The 20,085-nt window shown below is 39.3% G+C and overlaps 1 pseudogene; it reads right to left on the bottom strand.

The window, feature by feature from the left end:
• Positions 1-5,093: 5,093 nt before the first annotated feature.
• The window catches only part of LOC122137645, a 23,246-nt pseudogene continuing 8,254 nt past the window's right edge, over positions 5,094-20,085 (bottom strand).

Genomic DNA, 20,085 nt, shown 5'->3' with positions numbered 1-20,085 from the left:
AAATTAGATACAGTGTATAGACGTCGCTGTATTGAATGGGAATATTAATTTATAGCCATTTTACCCACACATACTGCATAAAGTAAAATGGTGTATCAATTCATTCCATTATATCTTCTATAACATAGCTGAGGAATCATCTTTATAGCTGAAATTTTGCTTAAAAAATACTTGAAACCCAAAAAGTTATTGGTCTATAGCCAAGCATATTACATACATATTAGAAGGCGCATACATATAATTTCATGTCATTATATTTTTAAACAACTGAGTCCACTACAGAGACATAGCATAAGATATGAAGAAAAAAATCTTTTTCGAAAAAGTTTTTTTTTTTTTTTTTAACATTATTTTCTTGTGCTTTCTTAAACAATGTGATAACATGAAAATAATCTAAAGGGGAATTTTCGCCCAGGGTGTAAATCTTAATGCAAAATCAATGTAGGAAATTTTTCTCAGTATTTTGAATATTTTTTTTTTCTTTTGTACTCCTAGATTCAAGATTTTAAAAATAGCTGCAGCTCAACAAAAATATTGTCATGTCCTAACAAAAACTCCCTGCATCAATGGAAAGCCGGTTTATTCAGCTTACAGTGGTGATGTATAAATCTCAATTTCAAAAACTTGACTCTTTTGGCTGGTTTTGTATCTAGGGCTGCCAAATGAGGCATTATGGCTATCAACTACAGCTTTTCAGGTCTCTTGTTAAAGCACATGCGTACATTTTAATTTAAAAAATAACTGATCTATTAGCCCTTAGCGTCAAGACCTAAAAGTACATGATGAGCACAGGCCTGATTATGCACAGAAATTCGCGGGGAGCTTTGCTCGCTCCCGTGAACGACAGGAGCATCACGTGACCAAAACCAGCCAATCGTTGATAAAGTAGGTAAAGGAAAGCGCGTCCCTGTCGGCAGCTGTGTTGCTCTACAGTGTTGAGAGCGCATCTTGTGTCTTATATTTCCATAATACAGACCAACAGACACCTGCAGAATGTCCGAAGATGCTTTCCCAAGGTAGCATCCGATTTGTAATTTTGCTGTATTTTGACGCTATGCTCAAAACCAGCCGCGTGATGCAGAGTTCAGTTTCACGGTACGGCCTTTTATGATGATCGGTGCGCTTCGCGCTGGGAGAAGGTCGCTGTCTGTCTTGTTTTCGCCTGAAACGCCATCCATTTTTAATTTTCAGGCTTCTTTGTGTTTTGCCGAAACCTGTTTTCAAAATGGTTCGTTAGCAGGTGCTCGCTGAAAGAACGCCGTGATTCCTGTACGCACTTTTGCATCTGCGCTGGTGTAATTCAGCGTTTGCGGGTTTTTCTTTGTAGAGAGCGGGAGTGGCGTCTGACTGGGCCACGTTACGCCACAAAGCGTAAGAAAATGCCCGCAAGAACAACGGAACGGAATATAAAAAAGAGCGTCGCCAGCACTCAATTGTCGTCCACCATTTGCAACATAAATGAACGGATACTGTGTATTTTCCACGCTGAGTCAAAAGAAATGGCATTCACCTAATAATGGTTGATTTGATTAATCTGTCGGTTACGGTGCTGGAGTTCCCTGAGATGCACCTCGCTGCGCTTAGATGCCAAAAATGGCTTTTAGGCCTCTTTAACAATGTTTGACTACTAGACGAATAACATTTGCTGCTGTATTTGCATGTCTGTTTTTTGTACGTCTCGTTCGCTTCACTGCTGCTGTTTCTACTGAATAGTTTGAATGTTCTGAACATTGTTCTAAAATGTGTTTTTAACCCCCCGCAGTTCCTTAGTTCTTAAAAAACTTAGCATCCACTACTAGGCCTTGTTCAATGCTTAAGTTATAGCCCTCCAAGGGCAAGCAGGATTGTGTTTCGTGCATCTCACATGTGTAAATTTTGCACTATTTGATCTTCCCTGCCTTCTCACACATGCACTTTATTATTATTGTTTCAGGAGGAGTGAAAACAGAGAACGACCACATCAACCTGAAAGTGGCGGGAGCCAGGATGGCTCGGTGGTCCAGTTCAAAATTAAAAGGCACACGCCCACTCAGCAAATTAATGAAAGCGTACTGTGAGAGACAGGTAAGTCATCTCCACGTAATCAATAATCGTGTTCATGGTAAACCCTGGCACGCAGGACTGCTGTGTGGGCCGTCCCATGTTAGTCACTGTGATTTTGGAACACACAACGCTTGTAGAACGCTCCCATATTATTTGAATAGTATTAAAATTCTAAAATAATCCAGTTCCAAGACTGATGTAAATACTGGCTTTTATTTCAGGGTTGTCGATAAAGACAGAAGAAATTTAGATTTGACGGGGCAACCAATTTATGAGACAGACACAAGACCGGCGCAGGTGAGTTAGTGCCCCTTTTTTGGTGATAAAATCTTGTTATTTTAGTGCTATTTAAATACTAAATGTTAATATGTTTGCATTTTAAGTTTCCAGTATCATGTTTTGTGTCAAGTTCTGTTTTAGTAATTGTAGTCCTCTTATACAATTTAAGAAATTGTTGCCTTTGCAGCTAACCGGAAAATGTAGTTTTAGTTTTAGGTTGGAAATCTGTCTATTTATTCGGTTTACTGAGGGGTTTTTTTTGTGGACCAGAAGATGAATTGAATAAATACTATATTGTCTGAGAACCTATTTGGGTAACACGTTACAGTAATGTGACATGGTGTAACATTAGTTATAAACTATATTAGTTAATGAACAATGTTAATATTTCGTCAATCGTAATTTTAGTTGTCAACAGTTTTTATTGCCATTCAAATTTAAAGTTGTATCTGTTTATATTAAATACAGCGTCCCAGTGACACAAACTAGGCAAGAAACTGTAACATTTTATTAACTAATGGAAAAAATGGATTTATAATACCTGTAACTAATGGATGTTTTTGTTGTACATTATGTGGTGTTGGGAACAAACTCAAGAAGGCTGCCAGATGGCGTATGTTGTTCAAATATCCACACTCAGCCACCAAGCAAGGTTTATGTTGCTCCGATCAGATTTCCTCACAAAGCCCCAGATCGTCACCCCCTCCATAGTTATATCCTCCCCAATAAATAGTGAGGAAGCAAAAAAACTAATTTTTTCCCATTCACTTTTTTAGTTCTTAAGAGCTTTTAAGTAGGCCTGTTTTCAACTCAGATTCTATTTTGCCTGTATGTGTTGTAGAAAGATGTTCAACCAGTGTTGTATGCCTCTTCCTTTACAAAATGGGGCAACGCCCCTTTTTGTTTTTTTCTCGTACGAGCTCACTGTAGGGACGGGATCTTGGTGGAGATCAATTTAAAATGAAGAGACTGACTACATTATAAAATTTTACAGTGACCCTTTCTGGACCAACCCCAAAGATGGTACTCGATTAGCAAATATGGGCAGGATTACACACAACTAGTTCTGTGTTTATACTTTTCAATGTCTGTAGAAATACCATCCATTTACCTTTTCGGTTCCTCTTGAGTGTTGGTTGAGGAAACAGGAATGATCTAAAAGACCAATATATCTTTTTCTCTTCATTACTTTTGCCCTTTTTTAAATCCTAAAACTATGACCAGGTCTTGAAGCAAACGAAAGGGAATCCTTTTCAGGCATTGTTGATGCGAGGTATCTGTCATCGCTAACAAGGACTGGTCCTGATTTCCTTTAACATCTCTTGCCCTCCCACTGTAATTCATATGGCTGAAGGGGAGAGAGCGTTTGACATCAAAGATTTCCAAATGTTGGCATCCTTCTGTACTGATATGTACATTTTTTTTTTTGTTGTCCTTTACTACTGTAAACAATAAATATAGTTTGGTACTCATTTTTTTTCTTTCTGTGGCTTTTTCGTCATGTCCAAAGAGTGTTTTTTTTTTTTATTGTTTTTAACAGCATGTTTTTTTTCGGTTTGTCATCAAATATGGAGCCTGTAGAAAAGCTTATAGAAGCACACCATGACGCATCCTTTAACAAGATGTCAAGTTTCTTTATACACAGTTATTACATGTATAACATACAAAACATGAGATGAAGTATCAATAAGATTAAATATAAAATATAAATAAAATCTGGAGTGTCACAAAGGCACTTGAATGTACATGTCACACATGTAGCTTTTTTCGCATTGTCCCTTATAAGACGAGATGCAGTGTCTTTTCATGTCCACTTTTAAGATTAAAATATATTTCTAAAAATCTACAGTAACAGTTACAGAGAACAAAATGCTTGTAAAACACTTTTTCTTACGCAAGTAAGAGAAGTGCAAAACTGCTAAATAAAAATCTTGCCTTCAGAATGGCGGTGAACAATATTTTCTTGCTATTAAAAAATTTGACTGGTCAGCAGTAATGAAGTCATGTAATATTACTAATTATTTACAGGTTTTATTTGTTTACTTTGGCTGAAACAAACAAACACCACAACCAAACTTGGTTTAACTGTACTGATGTTTTTTCCCTAAACCCTCTCGTAAAAGCTTTAATTAGTGGTCTGAAAGGGAGTCTGGAGGTTTTCAGGGGATTTTAGGTCAAGTATATGTGGCAATATTTTTGTAAACATATTGTCCTCTTACGTGATCTTCACATAACTGACGGTCTATAAAGAGAACTAAGAATCCACTAGAGCTTAAAGAATTTTCTTCATTGATTTGTTATATATACCTTTGCAACAACATTACCATGTTAGCTGCTCTCACAATCATGTTCTTTCTCCATGGATGCTTTGGCACAAGCAGAACAGACACTTTCTTCCCCTAATTGTATGGGTGCCATATTTACAGGTTTCCATCAACTACATCGTTCTGTAACCTTACAAAATAGCTTTGGAGCAGCACCGATCTTTATCTTCTGGCAGGAAGGCCTTTTTCTCATTCTTCCTAAGAGCTGCGTAGTGTTCCTCTGCCCATGGGAGATGGCGAGTAAACCTGAGTAAAAACTTACATTTTCATCTTCAATTTAACAGGCAAACCATTTTAATTTGTGGGGAAGTGTGTGTTGAAGTGTCTGGTGCACCAGCTGTCTTATTGGGATGTCTGTGTGTTCTGCACTGAGAAATGGAGAGTCTGCAGATTCTTTGCTTTCGCCACAAGAGGCGCAAGAAGACAGTCGATGTGTAAGTAAAAGTCTTACAAGAGCCCAGCTTCCCTGCACATGTAGTAAAATTGGGCCTCTTTTTGCAATAAGGTTACTGGGCGAATCCATCTCGACTACATGTCCCTTTATCCATCAACAATCACCCTGAGAAAACAAAAATAAGGTAACGTTTAAAAATATTAACAAATGACTGGTGTATAGGCAAATCAAGTAACGAGGTACCCAAACTGTGGCGACGTCCGCTAAAATTATATATAATAGCGCTAAATTTACCTGTTTTGGTCACGTTAGTCATAATAAAACATTACATTATAGACAATATGGTCATTCGGGCTGTCAGATAAGAGTTTAATTTCATAAATTACGCAAGCTGACTGTAGAGTTCATTAGAATTGAGTCACACAAAATGAATGAAGACATTTACGACTTGTAAGCAGCTAAATCACTTTCCAAAACTCCTAATAATGCGGTGATATTAATGAAAGTTTCAGCCAATTTTTTCAATAGTGTAGCAATGTATGAAGCGCTGGTTGAGAGATAATTGAGTGACCAACTTAATCAGCAGGTTTAAAATCATTTGTCCTGTGAAATTCCCTATTGAAATGACTGGGTTTAACACAATGGTACAACGGTAAATGTGGTTGTTTTGGGACCCCTCAAACAAACAGAACAATGTTTTGTGAATGCCACAGAGAATGATTTGGGAACCACTGTTCAATGGCTTTTGTAAAATGACCTACTTTGTGTAATCCATACTGGTGTTGAGGCGGTGCGCAATGGTAAGAACAGCACAGTCCTCAAACTGGCTGCGGATGGTAGACTGGATCAGGGTGTCTGCTCTCCAGGTCCATGCAGCTGTGGCCTCATCCCAGCACCAAAATTTTTGTCTTTCGGAGAAGAGCTCTTGCTAGACAAACCAGCTGCCTCTGACCAAGACTGCAGGAAGAGAACCACTCACCATTGTTAATCCAAAGTCTCTTATTAAAATGTCATGCCTGCAATTTACTTTTAGTTATTTAAAATCATGAAAGAATAGCACTCTTGGATGCACTTACCTGAGATTTTCTCCTCCTTCTGAACACTCATGATTGAGTTTATCTGGCAGTTCAGACACAAAATTTTTAAGGTGAGCCAGTTCCAAAAGCATTCCACACGTCCTCGTCAGTATAGGCATCGAAGGGGTCAAGGTTCATACGGAGAGATCCTGAAAACAGCACTGGGTCCTGGAAAGATATTAAAATTGCAAAACAGATTTGTGAAGAGTTCATAATAATTTGAAAAAGCCATGACGTGAAGAAGAAATTATAGAGTAATTTTGGTTCACCGTGGAGTATCTCAGTTGTATTGTGACTTGTGGAATGATGGTGATGCGGGATCTTAGATCGTGAAGCCCGATCTCTGCAATATTGATTCCATCAATGAAGATCTGTCCTTTTGCTGCTTCCAAGATCCGGAAAATTCCAAGAGCCAAAGATGATTTTCCTGCACCAGTTCTTCCCACAATGCCAATCTGAAAGGATAAGCAACAAGTGAGTAAGCCTGCAGGAATGTTTTCAACATAGCTTGACTTCCAGACAACGAAATTATGGGACTATTTTCCAGAAACACTTTGTATTACCACTAGGCAACAATCCCACCAAATGTTTGTTAAGCATAATTACAGCAGTGTACACCGTATATCCTTTTTAGAACAATAAAATGGTTGTATTACTTTATCTTTGCAAGTAATTGATGACATTTTTGGGTATTCTACTCCCTCAAGGTCTACAAGAATCTAACCTTGTTCAAGAGAAATGAGGTGAGGTATATATCATCCATAAAAATAGACAGTAATAATATTTTACAGTAAATGCTGATGTAGAATACTTCTTCACTTGTACCTTCTCCCGCTCTTTGATGTGAACAGAGATGCCCTTCAGGGCCAACTCCAGGCCTTTACGGTACTGGAGACCATAATCATGAAATTCTATGGTCCCCTTTTTGAGGCCAAGATGGCGGTAAAGAACTTCCCTCTATGGTCCAAGCTGCCTGTAAATAATGATATAGACAGTCTGTAATGCTTGCTATTACAGACCCCCCCCCCCAAAAAAAAAAATGCTATACATAAATATATGCTATACATAGATATAATATGCTATTCAGCTACACTCACTTCTTTTGGAGTGTCTGCATACTCTTTCACTCTCTCAACTGATACAATGTTGTTCTCTACATCCGTCCACGACCTTACAATCCAGCTCAGGAAACCTGTCACCTAAAAAACAGCAAACAAAAATGACAGTCAATAAGGATGGGATGTGATTTGTCTGATCTAACACAGACAAATAAAATAATGTTTGCATTTTCTTCTCTGAATGTTAATTTGAAAAAGGCTGACCACAAATGAAAGCTACACCATAGTAGATCTATTTTGGTTTGATGGTGAACATTGCAAGAGCGAGACTGCCACATGAAATATATCTGGTAGCTCTTGTAATATTTATATTAGTAATGTCAGATTCTGCATAGAGGCATTTGAAATTATTCACACCTGAAGTGAATGAGGTACAACGGCACAGCCAGACCAACCATCCCAGGGCTCAGGGTTCCTTTTGCCATCACAGAGAGAATAGAAGCAGCAAGGACAATGCCATTACCCAGAAACTCCAAAATTCACACCCAGCCACCTGCATGAGAAGACATCCCAGAACTAAGTTAATATCAATATCAAGCAATCAATATCTATGTTACAGGATGCCCAAAACAGTAGTATAGTAGGTGCCATAAAAAGTGCCATTGATACAGAATGCAGTCTTGAATTGCATCAGCAGAGTTTTTTTTAATGGCTGTGTCCAGTCCATTGCACCCACCTTGTTGTTTTTGAATACAAGAATACGCTTATAGTTTGTGATATTTTTTTCTGATGTAGATGTTATTGCGATTGTCTCACCTTGTGGCTACAAAACGGGGAAAGTAAGCCGTTTGGTTTTGATCCACCTTGTGGTTGACACCCATGATGAAGCGGGACTGCTCATTGAACGCCCGATGACACTGGCACCCTGCACTGTCCTCGTTTAAATGCGTGTAGATGGGAGAGCGACTCACTGACTCCAACCGCCTCAGCTGGCAGGATGTGGCCACATAGAAACTCTTCAAGGTTAAAAAGAGTGAGAGAGAGATTATAGTCAAAACTATAATGATTTCAATCCTTGCTTCTGAATTCAGGTATGGTTGGCTCAGCAGATGGATTAGTCTTCTTTCCTTAACCCCATAAATGCAGATTCAGGCATACCTGTATGAAGCCATAGAGGAATGCCATAGGAAGGATGATGACGGCTGCGAAAGGAGTGGCCATCAACACAATGATACAGACTTCCATAAGTTTGAAGAAGTAACCTAGCATCATTTTCAGCCCATCAGGGATCATGTTGTCTATGGCATCTATCTCTTTAGCAAAACGATTGAAGAGGTTGCCACTGGGAGTGGTCTCGAAGAACGACATAGGGGAGTGAAGCACATTGTTTAGAAGTTCCAAGTGAAGATGGCGGGAGGCGATGATGCACCCTAATGAGATGGCCACTGTTGTACCAAATATGGCAATTCCTAAAACAACAGAAATTCAAATCAGTTTAGTTTAATTTGAATCATAACTTTGAGCTGTTGAGGTAAAACACTAAGACTCTGCAGACCTTGAGCGAAGCCAAGAGCTCCATAGACTCCTAGTTTCAGATCCGTGTTTAATTGAGTGCCGTTGATGACAGGCTGATCAGCCCACAAGCTTAACCAGTAATTATAAGACAGAGATGCTGCTTGTTGGAAGGCATACAGGAATACAATGGAAACTATCAAAGGCAAAACCAATAGTGTGGAAGTATTCAATGTACATCTCAAGTTTGACCTATTGGGACAGAGGGAAAATTGAGATCATAAGCCAAATGTATGTGGTTAATAAATAAAAAAAGTGTCATCAAGTTTTAGGATAAACTTACTCTGCCAATCCGTGCTTTATCAGCCTTAGTCAGTTTTTGCCCAGGTCTTCTTGAATATGGTCCTCATCAGAATCAGGCAGTGGCTCAATTGTAATACTGTTGGTGTCCACCACTAAAAGACAGTTTGATTAAATCTTTAAGCTTCTCATTTAATGAATAACTTAACCAGTGCTAAGTCCTGCGGAGTCTAAATATCTGGAAATGAACTAGCATTTTTTTTGCACTTTTGGTTCAATCATCCACAAGTCAATATTTTTTTTAGATGCCTGAAATTAGGTCTGTGGTTAAAATGGCTCAAGATTTTCAGGTTTATGTCATAAAATACATCCCAATACCAAACTGGTGACTTGATCTTTTCCTTTACATTTTATGTCCTGTTCAGTTTCATAATGTTTATGGGTCAAGATTATTGTGGATTACCAAAAGTGGTTATCAGTTATACACATTCAATGCAACACTCATTGAAATTAGACTGATATTGGCCACCAAGCTTTAACTGCAGTCATTCTGTACCACAATATCGGTGTCATTTCCTGTTTTTCTGCATCATTTGAAGTCATATTCAGTAGCACTGAATAAGCAAATATAAAATCTCATACCTGATAAGCTGCTCTTGGGACAGATCCCTGGAAAATGGCATGTATTCAGTAACACTCAATCTTACAGACAGTCTTCTGGAGCCTGTAAATGTATGGATTTAACATAAAATGATCAATAATAGTTTTTTTTTTTTTCACATTAGAACAACATTTGGATCTGACATATCCCTTCTAAGAAGATCAGCTTGAACCGCCATTTAGCATAAACCTGGTTGGTTTATGCTAAATGGAGACTGGTGTAGCTTATAGTGTAACACTTGTTTAAGCAGGGAAACATCAGAAGAACATGCTAGGGACACTCGATTCCCTGGTGGGGACATCAGCATCCACAATAACTGCATATCTATCTTTTCAGCTAGTATAAATGCCCGAACACACACCATAGTAATATTACCTCTCTGGGAAGCCTCCGAAAAGCACTCTTGTCCTTTCAGAGCTCGCAAAGGTGTGGATGAAATCAGCAAAAGCCCCATTCCGGTTCAGAAGTTCTTGATAGGAACCTCGCTCACTGATCTCCCCGCCACCAGAACCAGAATCAAATCAGCCTGAGGCAGGAAGCTCATTCCATGGGTCACCAAAATCCGTGTCTTTGAAAAAAAAGAAATTGGAAATGCTGAGGAGATAGAAAATTACCCCCCATTCCATCTGTAGGGTAAAACACTACAGTGATAGTCACCCCTTGTCTCTCAGTATGCCTCTTCTAGGTCCAATGACTTTGTTGAAGATGTGCTGACCGACATGTGCATCCACCGCAGACAGGGGGTCCTCAAGGAGGTACACGTCAGCTTTCCTGTAAACAGCACGTGCCAGGCTCACCCTCTGTTTCTGTCCTCCGGACAAATTTAAACCCTGGCAAAAGACAAAGCAAAACTATATTTTATTTAGATGTACAGTATATCAAGATTTATATAGATCCATGCTCAATTGTGATTGGTCTCATGGATGCTTATTTATCCTATTGAATCTGAATCATGGAAGTTTAGCTCATACAAGCTCAGTCCTCTACTTTGGGTCTCACCTTCTCTCCGATCTCAGTGGTGTCTCCTGCAGGCAGATTGTCCAGGTCTGGCAGCAGGGCACAGGCTTCCAGCACCCGCTTGATACCATTTTCCTTTTTTCCCGTCCAAACAGAATGTTTGTCCTGCAGACTGGCATTTTGGATCCAAGCTTGCTGGGGAACGTAGGCAACTGAGCCCTGTATTGATAGGAGCAATAAATGCTAAGAAAGACAATCAACTGTAAGGATGACTATTTTGCTCTTTGAAATTTGATTAGTGGCCTTGAAATAGTGCAGACTATGACATAATCTTGACTTTTTGAATTGCTAAAACGTTTTGTTTATTTCCAAATTTAAATTTGATTTTCAATGTGGTTTCAGACTATTGTACCTTGTGAATTTTATAATTCTATATTACATATAATTTTAAATTACATGTGAGTCTACGGGCTCTCATTATGGGCACTTTCTGTATAATCATAACATGCCATTCAAAATCATATTTCATAAAATATATACAATGAGCGTTATGGTTTGATTAATGTAAGTACCTTGACTGAAACTGCCCCGCTTCTTTTTTCAGTCTGGTGGCCCAAGCATGGCAGAAAGCAGCGAGGATTTCCCACTGCCAACATGGCCGACAACAGCAACCAGTGAACCACAGGGACTCTCTAACGCTGATCGCTACTCCAACACACAGAGTAAGTGAGGGGGATGTTGCTTAAACTTGGACACTTATTGCCTGATTGTGTATTCAGGAGTCTTGTGGAAACTTTCTGGATAATGAATACCTTTTTAGACACGGGGGGCCATCCTTAGACCAGCTGAAGGTTCCATTCTCAAAACACTACACCATCCACATCTGACAAGCAAAGAGGAACAATCAAAGAGAAAAATAAATCATGTAATATCATGCCTTAATCACTTACCATAACATGCAGACTATCTTCACAATACACAAACTGTTTCTTGAGAAAAGTGCCGTTGAAATTACAGAGATCGCTTCTGGGAAACTAGATTTTCTTCTGCAGCTTGTTAAATTATTAGACTCACTTTAATTACACAGTCTAATTAGCTTTATATTCACAATAACAGTTTTCACAAGCTATCTTGAACAGCTTTGATGAATGCCGCCCACCACCATCCCCCAATCAAATTCCTTTTCTATAATAACTGCTAATCTGTATGTTGTGTTGTTTAGTCATGGCAAATATACCGGTTTTTATGTTTCAAAAAAGAACTTTGAAATAAAAAGACAGGCGATGTTGCATTGTAAAAAAAAAATAAAATAAAATAAAAATCCATACAAAATATTTTAAAGTTATATAAAAGTTATAAGTAATAAGTCCATATAAATGTAATTTTGATTGCAGAGTAAATTATAATATTTAATTTAATACTGTAATACTGTAAGCTGTGTTTATTTTGGTAACAAGGCTAATCATTTTTAAATTAAACTGTTTTTTTTGTGCAAGGTCTGTGATGATCTACAAAGTAAAATTTAAATAAATCAAATACATTAATATTTTATGTAGTAGGCTACACTGTATTCACATGCATGCGATCCAGTGTGCTTTCAGAGATCTCTGATTGTTGTGTGCCAGTGTGAGGAAGTGAGACATCACTACCATCTAACTGTGAAATTTAGAAGCTATTATCAAAATGTTGTTAAATCTTGCTCTCACTCATATTTTTTACTGACAGACGGAAAAGTGAGGGGAAGAGGGAAAGTCTCACAGTGTACAGACAACATTCAGTCTGATTTTAGCCTTACTCATCTATTGCACAATAATGTTTGTCAACAAAGTGATCTCTCACCAGATTTAAAGGATTCCCTTGTCACATTGTCTGGGTTTGAGTTCATCTTGACAAAGAAATTTCCCCAGACGCTTTAAAGAGACAAGAGCCTGCAACACAAGAATAATTTGTACATTTGAATTAAGATCACTACAAAATAAATAATTAAAATACAGACACCATCAGTAAATAAATAATCAGGGCAGAATATAATGGTGTTAATGGTAATTCTCACCTGCATGGTTGTGCTCATGGCGAAAGGAAGTTGGGTTAGGGGAGTTTTTCAGTATGTTGATGAGAGCCATTGATACAAAGATTTTCTGAGCATCCAGAATATTCTTATCATCAATGAGCACATAGACACCAAACATGGCAAAAGCAATCTGGCAAAGAATGGAAATCACAGTCAAAAAATAAGATAAAATAAATGACATCCTGACCTAGTGAATTTAGGTTTAGTTCTTTCCCAAAAGTGTGTCCTGAAGCATTACTTAAGAATCTCACCCAAAAAAAGATGAAGAGTTGAAAGAGGCAATAGACACAGAGTATAAGATCTGGATTTTCTTCAGCGTTTTTAAGCTCCTTCTCTCTGTATCCCAGGACCTGCTCCAGAAAAGCCTTTTCCCAGGCGTAGAACTTCAAATCTTGATACCATTCAGAATCTCATTCATTAACTTGACCTCCATCCATGTACTTCATTTGTATCTCCTATGGATGACCAGAAAACAGGAAAGTTATTAAACATCACAATGTCCCTACAAGGCTTCTTGACTAACTGAACCAGAAACATTTTTTTTGGTCAACCACCATTACCATTAACCATCTTAACCATGCTATGATTTGCTGATGAACAGGATGGTTATGCTGGTTCACCAATTAGACCAGCATCACAACAAGAAGGAGGTCTTTTCAGCAGAATGACCTCACACCAGAATGATTGATATTGAAGAAGGCAATAAATTCCTAACCGCATGTTAAGATATTCTAGAACACAATAGCTAGGAGCTGAGAGATTGACTCAATCAGTGGCATGCCAAATGTCTGTTGTTTTCTAAAAAGAAAATTTCAGTTTTATTGCCATTTGCAAGCATTGTGGTTACTTTGCTTTGGAGGAAGCATGGGGAACTTCAAAGGAACAAGAGAAGCTTGAATCCAACCCGCACACCCCACGCTCTGCTCACTTCACTATCTAAACCAGCTGTGGACCCTTCACGCTGTCTTTCTTTAGCACTCATTCACAGCGCTCCTCTGCGGTCTCATGGCTCAGAAAGAATTTTAGTGGATGAGATAAACAAGGAACTCATTTTCATCTCCTTTAATGAGAATCTTGTTCAGTTATTATTCAAATATTAAAAATAAATGTACTTGACTCCCAGGACTGAAACACTTGGGACTGTCGTAGCTTGCAATACAACATATTTAGAAAATTTTTTTGAGGTATGGAACTTACAGTATGTTTTAATGTAGAGTAACCTCTTATATCATGATCTCAAAGACACACGAATCGTGGATGAGTTACAACATTACAGTACCTGAAGTTTGCTTCTCTTCCTTGCAATGAATCCATTCAGAGGGAAAATGAAGATCACCGTGGCAATGCCTGCTAGCGCAGATGGTCCTAAATGCTGAAAAAAGTCAAACAAGACATGTCTCATTTATTTCTCATGGAAAGCTAAAACAGCTATTCAGCCAGTATCCCCAAATGCTTAGAAAGAAATTCAGGTTTTACTCATATTACTAGAATGGAGATAGTTTACTGGAGTGGAATAAAATAATAAGCAAATATACGTGCCCCTCACCTGCCAAAGAAAGAAGAGACAGAGTGTGACCTCAATGGGTGCTAACCACACTGCATTGAAATACACCACAAAGTCCATTAGCTTCTGGGTATCAGCAGAGACCCAGATTGACAATCTCCCCAACCGTGCATGTTCTGCGTGTCTGCGCTGTTCACGACAAGAGACTGAGAAAAAAACAAGATGGAGAAAATAAAGAAGAAAAGGGATTGATTAAAAAATTTGACTGACTCCCTTTCATAAGGGCATTTGAATTGACTTAAACCGGTCATGACCTACAGGAAGCTGAATTGTAATAATAAGAATTTAGTTGAATTAACAAATTCAACAAACATTGTATTATCAGAATTTTCACTAATTCATAACATGGTCAAAAACTTGTTAAACTTTACTTTCAGCCCATTTTGAAGAAACTTAGAGGATTCTAGGAAATTACATGGTACATCATTTTTTTTTTCTATTTTATTTTATGCCCGTGAAACCATCTCTGTATATACTTCCCTCCCTCAGAAATCAAAGACTAATTACAGAATTATATGTTTTAAAAAGGTTTTTGTGCAGATGAGATGGCCCACCTTTCTGTAGACCAGACCCATGACAGCTGTTTTAACCCCTCATGCCCACAGTAAAGCAGTGTATGTGTAACTGGTGGTTGAAGATGGACTGCAGGCAGGACAGGAGGAACATAAGAGAGGCGTAGAAATAGCCCTTCCACAGCGGAGCGTCCTCATCCTTCATGAAGCCTAATAACAGACTTAAAAAAGAGAGAAAAGGTTTGAATGAAGGCATTATATAGTACCAAGAAAATTTGCTGATTTCTGATGTAACTAAGCATTTGGCTAGATTCCTCTGTAACAGACCGCATCCAAACCATTGTGGTTAGGCTCAAGGTTAACAGTAGCACTTAAACCCACAGCTTTCTTTGAAAATGTTTCGAAATTGAAGAATGGTGGATTTGTTGACCTAACAAGAGGTAGCATGTTCAACGGAAAAATGTTTTTCTGAATGCTAACCAAAAGCTACAAAATCCATGTCGGGGAACACTGAAGGGAAAAGGAGACCTTGAATGTTTCCACAGTTCCCACCAAAGTCCACCTTTTTTGACAGTGGATTCCAGTACAATACATGTACTTGCTACAGTTTGGATCTCCCTGTTCGCTGGGAGCTGACTGAACCTCCTATTTAGCTGGCTGCTTGCCTATAGTCACCACAACCCCGACAGTGTTCCTCTACCCTCCCAGAAGCTAACACGTCTACGGCGGACCAGAATGCTGTGGTCATCTCTTGCTCTCTCAAGCTTTCAGACTTGAAGCCATAATTGCTTCTCTGTGGGCATAAACAGCATGATCACTGTCTGGCTGTTATGGCGTCTCTGACTCAAGCACCTGCTTCACACTGCCACTTCCTGTTTTCATCCCAAGATATTGTGAACCGTAAGATGTCTCTTCTAAAAATATTTTGATAACCTAGCAAGCTGTCTTTAAAAGCACAGAGGGGCCATCTGTGTTTATCTGAAGGCAGAACTTCTCATAAACACAACCCAAAGCCTAACTTATCCTAGATATACCAAAAGACTGGGCCAAGATGACTCATTAAATCTGCTTTGACTTTCTCACCTTAGAACCTGTGGAACTGAAAACATGAAGGCGTCGTGGACCATGAGGCACAGCGTCCCCGTTAGGAAGTAGGGTCCGAAGCTACGCGCGAGTGTCCGTAAGAGACAGAAACCCGAACTCTGCTCCTTCTGAATCTTCCTGAGAAACTGGGCCTGCTCTGGTAGTCGAGATCCCAAGGCAATACTGGTGCTTAGGTGGTTCTCCTGCCTATAGATGGAGAAGAGACAAACGGACTGTGCATAAGGAATTGGTGCTAAAGCCTAAAATGCAGTTGGTAAGCTTTTAATACCTCTTTGTAAGTTGTAATTGAAAACAGAATGACATTAAAACATCCTGTGCCACAGCGCAAGTTTCCACAAATTGTAAACTGCATGGGACCTCTGACCATGTGAGGCCTTAAAAGAGGATTTCAGCGGACTTGAAAACCACTGTATGTTTAAAAAGAAAATTGTTAACAAGCCAACCAATTGACACAAATCCTCCTGTCTCGGCTCCTCTTGACTCATTTTAGGTGCTGTCTCTTTTGTGGGACATTCTTTCAGACTGGAAAATCCGAAATGAGATGCGCATTGATCAAAGCAGCATGCAGGATCCCACAGGGCACATCAACAAACAATATAAATGTGCATGTGCTTCAGACATGTCACATGGTGAGGAAAAAAACTGTCTCGTTATTTTCAATGAAAACAACTACTGCTGTAACCTTGGGTGCACTCCGCTGTCCATTCCTCTTCCAGGTCAGATTATTATTTTCTCAGATGTATCCTCTTCCCTTCAGACTCCACAGATCTTCTTCTTGCAGCGGAGAACGCTAAAAATTGGTCTCCCTTGAAAAGCAAACTGGAAGCACACACAACACAAACTGCAGATTACCTTCAACAAGTATTTCAAAGAGTTTAGAATTAGATGAATGGTATTCAAAAGTATTTATTCCTTACCCGCGGAAACCACCCAGAAGAGGATCTTGAGACCAGAATGATGCATCTTGAACAGGGACAGCATTCTGAGGAAACAGGATCAAGAAACAAGTTGGCTACAAATACACATATGGCCCAATATGTACAGAATGTGGAAAAGTGTTTAAATAAATAAAATGCCTATGTCGTACAAACTATGAAACATCGAGCCACTAGAAATACCATTGGGTCTCATCTCCCCCATAGTTCTTGGCTATAATTTATTGACTTTGCCCACTTGACCTTATTGCAATGTACCATTAAAACATTCAAATTTTATGTCCACTACTGATTCCTAGCTGTGTCTTCATTGGAATAACCAAACCCAAATGCTAATTAAAATTTGATAGAGAGTACAATGTTTATCATCAACTACAATAAGGATTTATTGAAAACAGTTTCTAACGTATTACACATAAATAACCAGGTGTGTAACTGTCAACAGTCTGTTTTAGAAAGAAACGTTCACAGTTTTGGCTTTCTTGGATGGAGAAAGGATATGGTTAGAAAATGACATTTGGCAACAGTGGCACCCTCAGAGTAAACAGAGAAACAGTGTGAAAGTGGGCTGTGGAAAGAGTGGTAGACCCTATCTGTGTGTGTGCATGCCTTATGTGCCACTTAACACACTTCCACCACCTGCTGACCTCAGTGCTGCCCCTTGCCCATACAGCCATCCACCCAAACACTCCCTCTCTCTCCCGTCTCCCACTGGAGGTCTCACTCTTCAGGATTGCTTTTTTTTTTTTTTTTTTTTTTTTTTTTTGTTTTTTTTTTTTTTTTTTGTTAGTAACCGAGATCGTGTACGGCCCGAGCATTTAGTTGTGAAGTCGACCTGAGCAGGAGGGGATCAAGGGTGGTGTGGCACCCAATGTCTGTGGCTAGACCATCATCACAAACACACTAATTCCTCTCTGAGTTGTTTCCCTGTTTTTCATCTGGAAGGAGAACAACCGTCAGATGGCCACTATCTTCAACGAGATGTCTGGAGATTACGTTCTGTGTTGCTTTGCTCTGTGTGTAATGTTGCATACATAACAACCAAACAGTGGGCATAATGGAGTCAAGAATTTAGTTTAACAAAGGAGTATTATCATTATCTGGGAAGGGGGACAACAGAGTGTCCATGTTGAGAAGTCCAAGTTGACTGCCGGAAACTCCACACATCTCTTTTATCCAATAGCTAATATCTAAGTGCTGCTACTTGCGGGAGATAGCTAGAGTCTGCGTTATCTACCACCACCCCCGTTACATAATTCACTTCCAACAATGGTGGGGTTGGGTTCTATATTACATAAGGACACTAGTAAACAACAGAAATTCCCACCCACAGGGACATTTTTGTTTGTGAGGATTATTTTAGCTGTATGAACCAGTTTGCTCCTGTTCGTTACCCTTGGAGGACACCGCCTCTTGCCTGACGCGCCGTCGACCCCCCACCCTGTTGTCGCAATATTACAGCTGAGGAAGAGTTGTGCCAGCTGCAGGGCAAAGTACGAGGAAAAAGGCCAAATACCGCACAATGTCTGGAGAGAGGGACCCTGAAAAGACAGAGACACCCAAATCAGCAGATCACATACAGATTACAGAAAAAGAGAGCGCAGGCCGACTTTCCATTTTAAACGAAGTCACCACAACAGGGATTCCGCATAATGTACTGTGCGTTATTTCCAGTTCTGATCCGCAGACTTCCCAACATGCTGTTTACATGCTGAACATTCTGTTCTTATGGAACTCTCTGGAACACACCATGTTGATGTGTTCTGAACCAAGACTACATTTCCTAATGAACCTTGAAGGGCTTGTTTACTGAAGACATTTCAAATTCTCAAGTGAGAACTCCCTCACTACTGTTTACATTTCAGTGATGTAAGGATTAATGTAAAAAATATGATCTGTTGTTTATTCTGTAAGAAATCATGCAGTGCTACAGTGCAGAGTCCCTTCTTACTTCGCATAATGTCAGAAGACATGGGTGTGCACGAGTATTAACAACATAGTAAAGCTTATTTTGAACAGTTAAGGCAAACATGGTGACAGATCAAACTCTTTAATGGCCTGCTTATATAAATTAATTACGTATGAAAAGAGTATGAAAAAGGCCTCAAGAACGCTAACAACGAGCAACTTCTAGACGTGCTGTTCAAGCCTACGGCCATTATTTGCTGGTGATGAGCCACAAGGAGCTATATTTACAAAAAGCTTACCTGTGCTGTTCCCATGCCGCTCATGCATTTTTACACCTATAGTAGATGCTAGGTGCATCTTTCTGGTGTCCTGGATATAGCTTAATCCTGAAGCTCACTATTGGAGCACAAACCATGTTAGAGACTCGATCTGTGAGAAATGAAACATCCCTTTGGCCGTAGGGGGCCTTACACCCAGATAGAGGGAAACTGTTATTCTTACCCACACCACACAAAATAAAAAACAAGGGCCAGAGCGGTTTCCGGTGAGTCAATATGTAGGTCAGTTCAAAATGTCGTCCACTCTAATTCAAGCATACAGTCAGCATGCCAGTGAGAAATATGCTTATCTGTCTTCAAGTTTGACCCAGTTTTGCATGATATGGGTCACATGAAGTCTCGTTTATAAAATGGGTAAACCTGTTTTCTGCCTAGCGGTGGTTATTGTCCTTGGGTGAGAAGGAATGTGTGGCTTTATAAAATCGCTTAGAAACAGTGTACTTTGGCAGGTGTAGTTATTGACAGGGCACATAAAAAGGTTTTGAACTTTGATAATTTCACTGCATTTGATTTTAATTGATTTAGTTATAATATTAGCTTGATACAAGTGAGTGTTTAAATTAATTACATAAAAAAATTACATACTTATACTTTCCAGCAGCTGAACGATCCAGTAGGGTAAAGGACACTTTCTGACATATGTTTCAATACTAACACCTACTTGGGACTTCACCTGAACGTTATGATATGAATGTGACAAACCAAGTCCAAAATTGGGGAAAATCACAAGCTAAAAGTAGAAACTTGCTGGAATGCTCAGCTGCGGTGTGTTTGTGAGAGCGTGCTGCGATGTATTTGCTTGTGCATGTGGGCTATGCATCTATGACTGTGTGTACATCTGTGCTTGTATGGTAAGGTTTGAGCAGAGGATGTTATGTGTGCACCTGTGTTTGGTCAATATGTTAATCTTAACTCATATGTGGCAGGGTTATCCAGGGAAACTGAAAATCCCAGATTTGGGGTCTGTGTCCGGCCTGCCTGACATTTCTAAGGCCTGTCCCTCTGACCTCTACTCCAACGCTCTCTATTCCACTTGGTCTCTGGAACTG

The sequence above is a fragment of the Cyprinus carpio genome, chromosome B6 (genome assembly GCF_018340385.1).
Source record: "Cyprinus carpio isolate SPL01 chromosome B6, ASM1834038v1, whole genome shotgun sequence".
In the NCBI taxonomy this organism is placed as follows: domain Eukaryota; kingdom Metazoa; phylum Chordata; class Actinopteri; order Cypriniformes; family Cyprinidae; genus Cyprinus; species Cyprinus carpio.
The sequence above is the reverse complement of the archived record's forward strand: the minus strand, read 5'-3'. Positions and strand labels throughout refer to the sequence as shown.